Consider the following 14,818-nt stretch of genomic DNA (forward strand, 5'->3'; position numbering starts at 1 on the left):
GGCACAGGACATAACTCGTGGGCAGGGCCTTTCAACTGGAGGCAGGGAGCTGTGAGGGGACGGTTGACCGTGACTGGGAGCTGAACCAGGTAGCGCAGTGGAAGAGTAGGAGGCAGAGGAGCAGGTGGCTGTGGGATATGAGGAGCAAAATGACTGGTAGTTGGGAGGGAAAGGGCAGCTGCAACAAATGATGGGGCCCTTCACTGGTCAGGGCTGGGGACGCAGGAGAAACCAGGCCTCCCCCCAGCCCAGAAACCAGAGCCTGGCCTGCCCTGTGCAAGACCTTCCCCTGTTCTTGGTGTATTGCAGAACACAGCAGCCACTTCTCCACCTTTCTATTCCTGTGACCAGGAAAACAAAATGTTTTCAGTTTTCTAAGGGAATCTAATTCAGGCTGTGAAGGTAAAAGAAAGAGTGGCTATTTTTTTTTTTTTTTTTTTTACCTAGAAAACATTAGCAAGACAGAGCATAAACGTGGAAGTGGAGAAAGAACACAGCTGTTTTCTTATTCAGGAGGAAAAGGCAGCTCATGCTTTTCCTTGAATTACCAGGGTGATGCTTTGCTTGCTGGTGACCCAAGAATGAGTGTGATCCTACACTCTGTAAAAAATTCATCGCCGACTGGGGTATCCAAAGTAAGTTTCCTGCTTTACAAAGCTGCTAAATTGGGCAGGGACATCCGAGAAGGCACTGAATAGTCAATGACGTGGGGAAGGATTTAGATCATCTCAGTCGCACAAAGCCAGCAAAAAGCTGTTTGTGGAATCATAGCTGCTGTCGCGCTTGTTTGATATTAACATCCTAGTGAATAATTAAAGTTTTTCTGTTTATTTTTTAATAAAAAGAAAAGACGTATAAGTTACCTCTGAGTTTATAATAACATCTGTAGTTGCATTCATCAGATGTTGAAGTTTTTACTGGGATTATAGATTAGGTAACTTAGATAATTCAGAAGCAGCTTTTTGTATGCCTTTCTTTGCACTTTTACCTTACAAGATTTAATATTTTTTAGATGTTTTATTCGCCGTTAGTTTTTTGAAAGGCAGAGTGTCAGAGAAAGAGAGACAATGGCAGAAATCTTCTACAAGCTGGTTCACTCCCCAAATGTGCACCGTGGCCAGAACAGACCCAGGCCAAAGCCAGGAGCCCAGAACTTCATCCAGGTCTCACACGTGGGTGTCAGAAACTCATGTACTTGAGCCATCGCTTGCTTGCTAGCTCCCAAGCAAACTAGCAGAAGGCTGCATGAGAAGTAGAGTGGAGTGGGCCTTGATTGCAGACACTCTGAAATGGGATGCAGGTGTCCTGAGCTATGACTTAACCTGGGCACACAGTGCCTACCTCCACAGGATTCAATATTATAATGCCTTTTAAAAATATAAAATGAAGATCTTTAAAGCTGTTTTGATATATTTTCATTACCATTGGTATTTTCTAAATCAAGTAGTTCTTACATATATTTTTCTGCTGAAATTATTTTTGAAGCACATTTCTCATTTTCATTTTTTGTCCGTGAGCACATACCCAGGCGTAGCTGATACTGAATTTCTTCCTGCCTTGCTGATGCCGGAGCCAGGAACTCAGTCCAAGAGACTGGCACGTGAATGATAAAAGCCAACTTGAGTCACCAGTGCTCCCTCCCAGGGTCTGCATTAGCAGAAAGCTGGAGTCAGGAGCCAGAGCTGGGTATAAAATCCAGGCACTTTGATGTGGGATATGGATGTCTTAACTGGCATTTTTTTTTAACTTTTATTTAATGAATATAAATTTCCAAAGTACGGCTTATGGATTACAATGGCTTCCCCCCCCATAACGTCCCTCCCACCCGCATCCCTCCCCTTTCCCACTCCCTCTCCCCTTCCATTCACATGAGGATTCATTTTCGATTCTCTTTATATACAGAAGATCAGTTTAGCATACATTAAGTAAAGATTTCAACAGTTTGCTCCCACACAAACATAAAGTGAAAAATAATAGATGATTTTTTAAATGATGATGAAATCAGATCAGACCTATTGTCATGTTTAATCCCAGTAAGAGTCAAGTTGGGAATTGATAATTTCTTCTTTTTTTTTTTTTACAGAAGATCAGTTTAGTATGCATTAAGTAAAGATTTCAACAGTTTGCACCCCCATAGAAACACAAAGTGAAATATACTGTTTGAGTACTCGTTATAGCATTAAGTCTCAATGTACAGCACATTAAGGACAGAGATCCTACATGAGGAGTAAGTGCACAGTGACTCCTGTTGTTGACTTTACCAATTGACACTCCTGTTTATGGCATCAGTAATCTCCCTATGCACCAGTCATGAGTTTCCAAGGCTATGGAAGCCCCTTGAGTTCTCCGACTCTTATCTTGTTTAGACAAGGTCATAGTCAAAGTGGAGGTTCTCTCCTCCCTTCAGAGAAAGGTACCTCCTTCTTTGAAGACCTGTTCTTCCCACTGGGATCTCACTCACAGAGATCTTTCATTTAGGTGTGTGTTTTTTTTTTTTTTTTGTTTGTTTGTTTTTTTTTGCCAGAGTGTCTTGGCTTTCCATGCCTGAAATACTTTCATGGGCTTTTCAGCTTGTTGTTTGTTTTTTTTTGCCAGAGTGTCTTGGCTTTCCATGCCTGAAATACTTTCATGGGCTTTTCAGCCAGATCAGAATGCCTTTAGGGCTGATTCTGAGGCCAGAGTGCTGTTTAGGACATCCGCCATTCGATGAGTCTGCTGAGTATCTCGCTTCCCATGTTGGATCACTCTCCCCTTTATTTATTCTATCGGTTAGTGTTAGCAGGTACTAGACTTGTTTATGTGCTCCCTTTGACTCTTAGTCCTTTCATTATGATCAATTGTGAACTGAAATTGATCACTTGGACTAGTGAGATGGCATTGGTACATGCCACCTTGATGGGATTAAATTGGAGTCCCCTGGTATGTTTCTAACTCTACCATTTGGGGCAAGTCAGCTTGAGCATGTCCCAAATTGTACATGAGAAACGGTGACTTGATCAGCATAGCCCTGACTGTTAATGAACAGCTTAACACATTATCCCTCTTAGTAGTTTTTTTTTGTCTGTTCTACTTAATATGACTGGTTTAATTCTGTAATTAATACACAGTTATTCTTAAGTGTTGAAATTTAACTGAAATGTGATCCCTGTTAAACATAAGAGTGGGAATAAGAGAGGGAAGAGATGTACAGTTTGGGACATGCTCAAGTTAACTGGCATCTTTTAAAAAAATAGATTTATTTATTTTATTTGAAAGTCAAAGTTACACAGAGAAAGGAGAGGCGGGGGTGGGGGGGTCTTCCATCCAATGGTTCACTCCCCAATTGGCCGCAACGGCTGGAGCTGTGCTGACCCAAAGCCAGGAGCCAGGAGTTTCTTCCGGGTCTCCCACATGGGTGCAGTGGCCCAAGGACTTGGGCCATCTTCTACTGCTTTCCCAGGCCATAGCATTAGAGAGCTGGATTGGAAGTGGAGCAGCCGGGTCTTGAACCGGTGCCTATATATGATGCCGGCGCTTCAGGCCAGGGCGTTAACCCACTGTATCACAGCGCCGGCTCCTTAACTGGCATCTTAACTGCTGAGCCAAATGCCTACCCCAAAAGGTTGCTTTTAAATAGCACAATTCTCAATTTTTATTAATGTATTGAAACAAGAATTGAAGTTAATGAGGGATTAATATTTTCTGACATAAGAAGGGATGAAAGACTGACCACCTTCTTAGAAGTTTATGAGTAATCACTTTAGCTTGGTGTGCTCTCTACTAAAAATCAAGAGAGCATTTGCAGATGAATTCTCTGTACCATGAAAACAAATTTCTTAATGGGACTTTGGTTCTGTGTTATATTTGTATTTCAAAAATTAAGATGCAGTGTATGTATTAAATTGTTTTAAGAACTAGAGAAAATCTCACTATAAACTATGATACAGATGCCTTGAGAATTTCCAAAGTGAGGTTAGGTCTAACTGGTTTGTCATGATCAACAGTGTATATGTGTTTCTTAGTGCAAGGGGCTAGAACACTTGGTAATTTAATGGGATTTGTGATCCTATTTTTATAAAGATTTATTTATTATTTATTTGAAAGAAAGAGTCATGGGGAGGGGGCAGAGAGACAGATCTTCCATCCTTTGTTTCCCTCCCCAAATGGCCAAAGTGGCTGGGGCTGGGCCAGGCTGAAGCCAGGAACCAGGAGCTTCTTCCAGGTCTCCCACGTAGGTGTATGGGCCCAAGCATTTGGGCCATCCTCTGCTGCTTTCCCAGGCACATTAGCAGCGAGTTAGATCAGAAGTGGAGCAGCTGAGTCTTGAACCCATGCTCATAGGGGATGCTGATGTCTCAGATGGCACCTTTACCTGCTACAGCACAATGCCAACACCTCTGAACCTATTTTAAGACTTAGAATCTGTGAATAACTAGATACAGCAACCAAGAATGTGGTTCTGTGCCCTATAGAGTTCACATTGCTTTTTTGCTAACAGCTTGGAAATTTAAAAGATGAAGTTTTCTTTCTTTTCATGCAGCCTGCTTGAAAACTCGTTTTCATTAGCTGGTGGACATAATGTATTTGACAGCACGTGCCCTTGGATAATGCGCCATGCTGGAGAAGTAGTGTCAGAATTGAAAACGTTGCTCTGATCACCTGCTTGCCTCCAATGACATCAATACAGGAAGGTTGTGTATTTGAGGACCATTTTCAGCTAAAATTGATTTTTTTTCTTTCTGAGATTTATTCATTTACTTGAAAGACAGAATGACAGAAGGAACGAGGGACACACACACACACAAAGAGAGGATATCGATCGCATCCACTTTGTTGCTCCCCAAGTGGCTGTGGTAATCAGAGGGCTCAGCTAGGCCAAAGCCAGGAACCAGGAACTCCATCCGGGTCTCCCACATGGATGGCAGGGGTCCAAGTACTTGGGCCTTCTTCTACTGCTTTCAACCAGGCACGTTAGCAAGGAGCTGGATCAGAAGCAGAGCAGCCAGGACATACTCCAGCGCTCCACTGTGGAATGCTGCATCATGGGTGGCAGCTTAAACCACTGCGCCACAATGCTGGCCCCTAAAACTGATTTCTAAAATTGTCTTCTGTCAAATGGTATTTTAGTGAAAACCTCTCTAACACAGGGCCTTATGATCAGTCACACAATTTTGGGGAACGGTTTGCAATATGAGTAAAACATGCTAGGTGTACATGTATTTAGAAAAGCCCCTGAAAGTTTACAGAAAGGAAACTTGTGTGTTTCTTTTTAAACCCGTCATACAAAAGTTATTTTAGGAATGGCTAAATTTGTCCCATGTAGCATTAATATTGAAGAATGGAGTAAGTGGATACTAACTAGGTTCTGTCAGGTCCTCCTGTAGACATGGAAGATGATGCTCTGTGGGAGTATAAATTTTTAAGCAGACAAGATTACAATGAACATATAACTATAGGAGCATAAGGAGGCAGGTGTAAGTGGTCCAATTTTAGAAAACCTGCTTTGCAGACTCTTTAAACACCACTCTCTCCCCATTCCTGTAGCTCATGTCTGATATTCTGCTGTTACCTGCTCACATTATGGGATGCTGGCACTGCAGGCCGCAGCCTTACCTGCTACAGCACAACGTCAGCCCCAAACCTGTGTATGTTCTTTGTTCATTCATAAATGCAGTCGTTTCTGTTCCTTCAGTAACCTGTTCAGGCAGATTGGTTTGTAGATGTTTCGTTAGGTCTCCCAGGTGGCTGCTTCATCAACACAAATGTCCCTGCTCTGTGGCTTCCTATTTTTAGATTTTTCTAATAATTCCAAACAGTTTCTTTGAATCTCATTTCCCATGCTTTTCTTTCCAGATTTCATTCTGTTGGATGTTGACTCCTTCTGATTTACCCGTGTAGGTGGAGTTAGGAGTTGGGGTCTGGAGGGGCATAGCTGGTGGTGTCTTAGGGGTGGAGTTTGTAGGGAGATAAGTTTGCATCTGTGGTTACCGGGTCACAGGCTACACTTCTGTAATGCCCACTGAATTGAACAGGTATGTACCACTGGTTGCCTAGATCAGCACAGCAGAAGTGTCCAGGGAATGTAGTAGCAGATGCAACATACCGTGGTGGCTTGGGCAGAAAAGCAGATTTCTTTTCTTATGTAACGAGAAGTCTAGAGCCGCAGCCTGTCATGGTAGTCACGGCTGTGGGCTCATCGTCAGTGTCAGGATTGGCGGCTGTGTTTTACAGCATTTCCTTCACTGTTGTGAGCTGGCTGCCACAGCTCTGATCCTCATCTTCATAGTCAAAGCAGGAAGAAAGCAAGGGTGCTGCCCCTTCATATGGAGGGAGACAGTTGAACCTGGCCAGATAGGGTTCTGATGAGAGGAGAAAGATTGCCTAGTGTGAAGAGTCTTCAAAAAGTTTTTGAAAAATGGAGTTAAATGGTTGATTTATTTTGATGTTGAAAAGAAATTGAAACCCATGCATGCAAGGATTCTTCAGGAAGTTCATGAAGAATGTATATCATGAGGAACTGTGCAACCTGATAGACAGCTGGGAAGGCAGTGGGTGTTTCTGTGAAGTAACAGCTTGTCGGGCTTACGAGGCAGGCGTATGTAGTGCTCCAAGCCTGAATTTTGACCTAGAAAAGACCTGCTTCATCTAGTCTAATAGAACCTGTGTGTATTCTGCACTAATTAAGCTGCTTTTAAATGAGTTCTTCAGCCTCTATAAACCCTGATTTCTGCATTGGTAAGTGGAGGTACTAAGAGGATCTGCTTTGTAGGTACTGTGAAGATTGAATGGGGGCCAGCACTGCGGCTCAGTAGGCTAATCCTCTGCCTGTGGTGCTGGCCACACCAGGTTCTAGTCCCGGTCGGGGTGCCAGATTCTGTCCCGGTTGCTCTTCTTCCTGTCCAGCTTTCTGCTGTGGCTCGGGAGTGCAGTGGAGGATGGCCCAGGTCCTTGGGTCCTGCACCCACATGGGAGACCAGGAGAAGCACCTGGCTCCTGGCTTTGGATCAGCACAGCGCGCTGGTTGCAGCGGCCATTGGAGGGTGAACCAATGGCAAAGGAAGACCTTTCTCTCTGTCTCTCTCACTGTCCACTCTGCCTGTCAAAAAAAAAAAAAAAAAAAAAGATTGAATGGGAATCTATATATAAATTGTGTAGGAGGAGCCAAGCACATCTTATGTTCTGCTTCCCTTTCTGGTGTTCCATTGTTGTCCTCATCATCAGAATTAGCTAGGGCCCAAGTTGTGTTAGAGTGAAGTATGGAAGAGAATAGGAGGTTAAATTCAAAACCTGAGAGTGGAAAGCCTATGGTTTTTTTTTTTTTAAGTAGCTGAAGGTTTTGTGATGGAAAAATTCCAAGATTTGTCAAAGCGTTTGGCTCAGTGATAAGATAGCAATTAGAATCCCTGTGTTCCCTATCAGAGTACCTGAGTTTGACTTCTAGCTCTGGCTCCTGACTCCAGCTTCTTGCTAATACAGACCCCTGGGAGGCAGAGGTGATGGGTGAGGTAATTGGGTTCCTCCTTCCACCTGGGAGACTAGATTGAGTTCCTGGCTTCCATCCTTATCCCCACTCATCCCCCAGCTGTAGTCATCAAGGGTATTTGGGGAGTGAACCAGCAGATAGGAACTCTCTTCTCTTTTTATGTCTATCTCCCCTCTGCTATGATTTTTTTTTTGATGATGCAACCAGTCTAATCTATCCATCCCACATTACAACACGTTTGTCCACTCAAACTTAAAAAATTGTGCTATCTTTATTTGCCATGTATTAAATGTTAACAAAAAACCAAAAAGGGTACTAAGTCAACCCAGAAAGCTTCTCAAGATGAAATTTATGATCTTTGTGATAAAAGCATGATTAAGGTGGTCTCCAGTATAAGATGACACTGAACTGTCTCTAACCCAGTTTTCCAGCTCTCTTGTTGCTGTATAGGTTATCATTGTGAACCTCATTTTGGTTATAAAAATTAACAGCCAAAATTTTTTCTTCACTAAGCTTTTATGTTTTCAAGTTGCTATGTATTCACTTTGCATTTTGGTATTTAATATCTTCTCTGAAATACTTGGGAGGAATTATATCTGGGACACAGAGGACTCTGGTATGTACTTTTAGGGGAGGAAATAAATGCCATGCTGAGATTAATACAGGTAACCTTAAATGTATATCAGAAACTTAAAATGCAAATTTAAAAGGAAGGTAAGCAAAAAAAAAAAAAAAAAAAAAAAAACCCTAACTTTGATAGTATACATGTTAAGAAACTATTTATATTTTGTTTTCTGGTGGAGGGAACTCTCCTAAAAAGGGAAGGCCTTTTAATCAAACCTGTTAGTTTTGTAATAGGAAGCTCTGTGAGAGACAGATAACACTCCTGTATTAAGTATGTATTATACACAGTTTGTCTGAAATATACATGATTACTATATGTTGAAAATACTTTACATTTACATGTTTTGCGAAGGAACTCCACATTTCCTTCTGCTGTGTATAAGCATATGCAAGGGAGCTTCAAAAAGCTCATGGGAAGTGCACATCTTTTAATTATATTTTTCCATGAACTTATTAAAGCCCTGTGTGTATCTGTGGGCAAGGCAGTATCCTGCTAAAAAGTGTGCGGTAAAATGGGCATTGGGTGCACTGGTTAAGATGCCACTTGGTACTCCTGCATCCCATTATCAGAGTGCCTGGGTTCACAGCCCAGCTCGGCTGCCAATCCTAGCTTTCTGCTAATGTATACCTTAAGAGCAGCAGGTGATGGCTAAAATGCTTGGGTCCCTACCACCCACATGGGAGACTTGAATGGAGTTTCCAGCTCCTGGCTTTGGCCTAGCACAGCCTTGGCTTTTGCGGGACTGTACCAGTGAATGGGTATTTTCTCTCTCTCTCCTCCGCTCCTCCATCTTCCTCTGACTCTCTGCTTTTCAGATTAATTAAAACAAAAGGTGAATGACATCCAAGGACCCCAGGTTAAGTTCCCGTTATTATGCAAGATGGATCCAGCTTGAAGGCATGTGCAGTCTTAATGACTTTTGCTGACCATTCTTCTGCCCAGGTCACAAGCTTCTTCCTCTCCTCTTCTTTCTCCTTTTTTTCCTTGCCTCACATTTCTTTGGAAATGCATGAATGATTATGATATCCCAGTGATGCTAATGTGATGAGGCAAGTTTTGGGTGACCTTTCCAGACAGTGCCTTTACCCACCCATGAAGTCCTCTGAACTCTGCATTTTTCTCCTTGGCCAGCGTTTACCTCTTTTGTGGAGGAGTTGAGGTCTCTGGTGGCAGCTCGGTGAAAGAACCAAGATAGAATGAAGGCATGACTAGATGAAGAATAGGGATGAAATTTTAACTTGAAAAGTGTTTATGAACAGAGGGAAAGAGGCTGCATTGTCTTTGTAAATGGTTGGTGAGTGGAAACTGCAGCAATCCAGATGGCCATGGCGCCACGTGGTACTTGCATTCCATTCAGAGCCCTTTTCAAGGTCCACCATCTGTAGATCTGCTAATGGGAAGTGCAGGAGTCTCCAGGTACGGTGAAACAATCACCTGGAGATAAAAGCATCCCATAGAAAAATTAACACAACTTCCTTTATGAAAGGCAGGTCACTGTAAAAAGTAACTCTACATACTTATCATCAATTGTTGGGGGAAAGAAAAGATTTATGATGACATTGAGGTATGATAATCTCAAATATGTTCTACATTGTTTTTAAGAGCTTTGTGTTTAAAATTCATAGCACTTTCTAATCCTGATAAAGTAGCCTAATTTTCTAGCTTGCTTTGTTCAGTAAAATGTATTTCTAAATCCATTTTAAGCAGCTATTTCTTCAATTTGAGTAATTTTCTCCTAAGTTAATAGATTCCACACAAGCATACCTGACTTTTAATGTTAATATATACTATATATTCCAAACTTGCTAGTGACAATACAAAGCACAATCAAAATGAAATTCAGTTGTTTAAAGCGTATCTAGCTTGTTATTTTCGTTAAAACGTTTCTTCGTTTTACTCTCCTTTGCCAAAGTATAGTGACACCAAAATCACATAGTGAAAGGAAAGAATGTGTTAGATATGGTTGTGTCATTTTAAGATGAGTTTAAATGCTACCCTATTGATAGAGGACATTTGCCTATCATAGTAAATCCCAGTGTCAGTAAGTTCAGTTATAGGCCAAAAAGGGAAACACATTTTGATTTTGAGGCATTTGGCATCATTTGATTGACAGATAGATGTTTTCATTTTGTCTTGAGTCTAAAACACTTTAATATTTTTTCCAGATTATTAGATCTGCATAATAGTAATGGCTGTGGCTATTTCTGGCATTTTCTTTTGATCATAATATACTGGTCTAATGGCCATACATCTGGTTTGGGTTTTTGTTGTTGTTGTTTGTTTTTTCCTCTCAGCAATGCCAGTGGCTCTCAGAAAAGCAAACAGAATGTGATTGAGACAGATAAGATCAAGAAAAATCATGTATAAATCATGCATTGACTCAATGTGTCCTCTCAGGGCACTGAGTCTCATGAAAGAGTCTCATCTTATGTACTGGTCTAGAACAGTATCAGCACGTGGTAGGTGCTCAGAAAATATAAGTTGGATGGATGTTGAAACATTGGGAAAGAGAGTTGTTGGATTGAGTGCTGAGGTGTGATTATAAGCTATACACAACCCTGAGTTTCTGAGTGTCATTTTAGCATTCCTCCTTTGTGTTAGGAAACTGAAAGTAGGACAGATGTTTGACCTAGTGAGTAAGACAATTCTTGCGAGGCACCATGTCCCATCTCAGAGTGCCAGGGCTTGAGTCCTGGCTCAGCTCCCAGTGCCAGCCTCCTGCTAGTACATACCCTGGAAGCAGCAGGTAGGGGCTTATGTATGTGGGTCTCTGTGACCCATGTGGGAGACTTGGGTTTCATTTTTGGCTCTAGGCTTTGGCCATGGTCCACCCCTAGCCACACTTCAAACATGTGGATAGTAACCCAGCAGATTGGACATCTTTCTCTCTGTCTCTCTCTATCTCTGTCTCTCCCTCTCAAATAAACCAATAAACCAATAAATAAATAAATAAATACATTTTAAACTAATGCACCAGAGAAGACAGCAGAAGATGGCCCAAGTGCTTGGGCCCCTGCCACCCATGTGGGAGACCTGGATGGGCTTCCTGGCTCTTGACCTCAGCCTGGCCCAGCCCCCAGGGCTATTGCAGCCATTTGGGGAGTGAGCCAGTGGATGGAAGATCTCTCTCTCTCTCTCTGTCTCTGTCTCTCTTTGTGTGTATGTCACTGTCTTTCAAATAAATACTTTTTTTTTTTTTAAGGGAAAGCTGAAAATAAGACCAGTTTTAGAACAGGATTAATGAACTAGTCAACTAAACAGTTTCCTAATGTGCTAATCTGTAGAGGCTAATCTGTTGAAACTGTTAAAATGTTAAAGACAGAAAATTGTATGTGAAAGAATTCTTCTACTGTCTGTGTTTGGGATTAGACATAGGCATTCCAGGGATATGTTCTGCTGTGCCTTATACAAATAGTTTGTACTTTCTGGAGGGTAGATTGAGTTAATGATGGAGCTTTTATTTTGGCTGAGTGAAATACTCAAATTTGGAGGCAGAGCCAAATTGTTTGGACATGGGAGAACAGTCAAGGATGGTCACCAGGGACCTTCTTATTCTACTCTAGCTCCAGGCAGAATTAATCCTTTTTTCTCAATAAATTTTGAACTAGCATTTATAGGGTACTGGTCTAAGAGGGTATCAAAATCATTAGCCTATGCAGAGTGATTGTGTTTTGGTTTCTCACTGAAGTCTCATATGTGTGCTCTCTAATAGAGATGTGTAATTAAAAAAATTTTAATAGCCACATTAATCAACTAAAAAAAAGTAAGACAATAATTATAATTACTTAGCCCAATAAATCCACAATATACCATTTCATTGCATAATCGATATAAAAATTATTGAGCTGTTTTACTTTTTTTTGCTATTATTCTCAAAACCCTGTGTGTATTTTGCACTTATAGCACATCTCACTTTGGAATAACCACATTTCAAATGCTCACTGGCCACCTCTAGTAAGTGTGTAGCCTTACACAGTTCACGGTATAGATCACTAATTACTAGTTGGCATCATTAAACTTGCCTAAAATTCCTGATGACCAAAAATCTGGGTGAAGTTCTAAATGTTGAAACCACTCTTTTTTTTTTTAATTTTTTTTTATTTTTTTGACAGGCAGAGTGGACAGTGAGAGAGAGACAGAGAGAAAGGCCTTCCTTTTCAGTTGGTTTACTCCCTCAACGGCTGCTGCGGCCGGCGTGCTGCGCTGATCCAAAGCCAGGAGCCAGGTGCTTCTTGTCTCCCATGGAGTACAGGGCCCAAGGACTTGGGCCATCCTCCACTGCCTTCCCGGGCCACAGCAGGGAGCTGGACAGGAAGAGGAGTGACCGGGACAGAATCCGGCTCCCCGACCGGGACTAGAACCCGGTGTGCCGGCGCCACAGGTGGAGGATTAGCCTATTGAGCCGCGGCGCCGGCTGAAACCACTCTTAAAATATCTCTTTAAGGAACTGTAATTATAAATATATTGAATTAGTTTCCTTCAACATTAATGCTCTGGACAGTCTTCTCTACCAGGTGAAGCAGCATCAGGAGGTAACCACATGGTGATCACAGAGGAGGCCTAGAACATGGGTGTTGTATTTGAGAGACTACTTACAGAGAAGGCTAAGAACACCCTTAAGATATGAGTTCAGAAAAAGGGGTGAAGGTGGAGATGATTATGTATGCTTCCTGTTGTCAGCCAGTTGATCATTCTACCTAGTTTAACTTTATTTGCCTCCTTTTTCCCTGGTGAATTAACTCCTCTGTGTGTGTGTGTGCACACATGTGCACTTACTTGAGATATAATTTATGTGCAAAGCTCACCCTTCAGCATGTGCACTTCAGGAGTTTTTAGCATATTCACATAGATGTGTGGCATTAACACTGTCTAACTCCAGAGTCCTGTATTTACACATTACCAGTCTTCTAGGATTCCTTTCCCTACAACTCGTCTTCTTGGTCAACCTTAGTTAAGAGCAGGCAGGGGATGTGGAGAAGGGAGACCTGAGAAGTGTAACATCTCTTAGGAGAGCCCATGAGAATACATAGGAGACATTGTGTTTGGGGACTTGCAGCCTAGAATGCTGACCAGGTGGCCCTGTAAGTATATGAATTAAATAATCCTGTTCTTTTTTCCAAATAAAAACAAACAAGGGGCTGGTGCTGTTGCACAGTGGGTTAAAGCCCCAGTCTGCAGCGCTGGAATCCCATATGGGCACTGGTTCAAGTCCCAGCTGCTCCACTTCCAATCCAGCTCCCTGTAATGCATGTGGGAAAGCAGCGGAAGATGGCCCGGGTGCTCGAGACCCTGCACCCACATGGGAGACCTGCAGAAAGCTCCTGGCTTTGGATTGGCTCAGCTGAAGCTGTTGGGGCTATTTGGGAAGTGAACCAGTGATGGAAGATTCTCTCTCTCTCTCCCTCTCTCTCTTCCTCTCCCTTTCTCTCTCTCCCTCTCTTTCTACTTCTCTCTGTAACTCTTTCAAACATAAATAAAATAAATCTTAAAAAAAAAAAAAAACAACACTTAGATCAAACAGTTGAAGCCCACACTAAAATAGGAGTTGTTTGCATGGACTCGTAACTCCTTTCCAGCACTGTTGCAGGTCTAAAGTTCATTTTGAGGCCGGCACCGCGGCTCACTAGGCTAATCCTCCGCCTTGCAGCACCGGCACACCGGGTTCTAGTCCCGGTCGGGGCGCCGGATTCTGTCCCGGTTGCCTCTCTTCTAGGCCAGCTCTCTGCTGTGTCCCCGGGGTGCAGTGGAGGATGGCCCAAGTGCTTGGGCCCTGCACTCCATGGGAGACCAGGAGAAGCACCTGACTCCTGCCTTGCGATCAGCGCGGTGCACTGGACGCAGCACGCCAGCCGTGGCGGCCATTGGAGGGTGAACCAACGGCAAAGGAAGGCCTTTCTCTCTGTCTCTCTCTCTCTCACTGTCCACTCTGCCTGTAAAAAAAAAAATTACTCAACAATAAAGTTCATTTTGAACAACTTAAATTTTAGAAGTGAAAGAGAACCTCTGGCCTATTAGGTATAACTCAAGGGCACTTGCTTGCGCCTAGCAATTCTACAGCATTGCTTTGAATGGTTAGCATAATTGTTTAGAATATTCTCCCCGGGACACCACTGTCAATTACCAAATATTATAAAGTCAGAGTCCCTACCTTGTATTCCATTTGAATCACACTGTTTTGCATTATTTTAAATGGCCACATCTTTATTTTTATCGAAGGGAAGGCCATTGCAAGGAATGTGGTTATCACGAGCTAATCTTACCCTTGGGGTATTGGAGATATTTTCTTACCCTGAAATTATGATTGCTTTCTGATCGCCATTCTGCTTGAATATGCCTTCCTGCTTAATTATGAGGCTCTGTTGCTTTGCTCATCTGATGGACAGGCCCAGGGAGAAGGATTTTTGTAGCTCACTTTTCACATTGAAGGAAAGGACTGGAGAAAGCAAGTGTTTACTATTTATTTATTTATTTATCTCTGATGATTTTCTTCTTCCTCTCAGAAGATATGTCTCCTCTTTCTCACATTAGTAGCTCTTATCCCTGGATCAATACGTGTGTTTTTGTGGAATTGTTGTCTCCAGAGAGAGTATTAGCTCCACGTTGATAACCTCCACAGGGGTTTTCTGTTTCCCTCCTGGCTCTAGACAGTTCTTCATCGATGACACTGGATCTTTATATCTCACCCTAAATTATTTTCAAGCTATGTTGAGCCAAAAAATACAATATCAGAG

General features: G+C 42.3%; 1 protein-coding gene across 5 annotated transcripts in view; it reads left to right on the forward strand.

Moving 5' to 3' along the window:
* DERA (deoxyribose-phosphate aldolase) overlaps positions 1-14,818 on the forward strand; it is a 121,271-nt gene that overhangs the window by 88,055 nt on the left and 18,398 nt on the right. The window lies entirely within an intron of this gene.

This window comes from Oryctolagus cuniculus, chromosome 9 (genome assembly GCF_051225735.1).
Source record: "Oryctolagus cuniculus isolate XC-2025 breed Fujian yellow rabbit chromosome 9, ASM5122573v1, whole genome shotgun sequence".
Lineage (NCBI taxonomy): Eukaryota > Metazoa > Chordata > Mammalia > Lagomorpha > Leporidae > Oryctolagus > Oryctolagus cuniculus.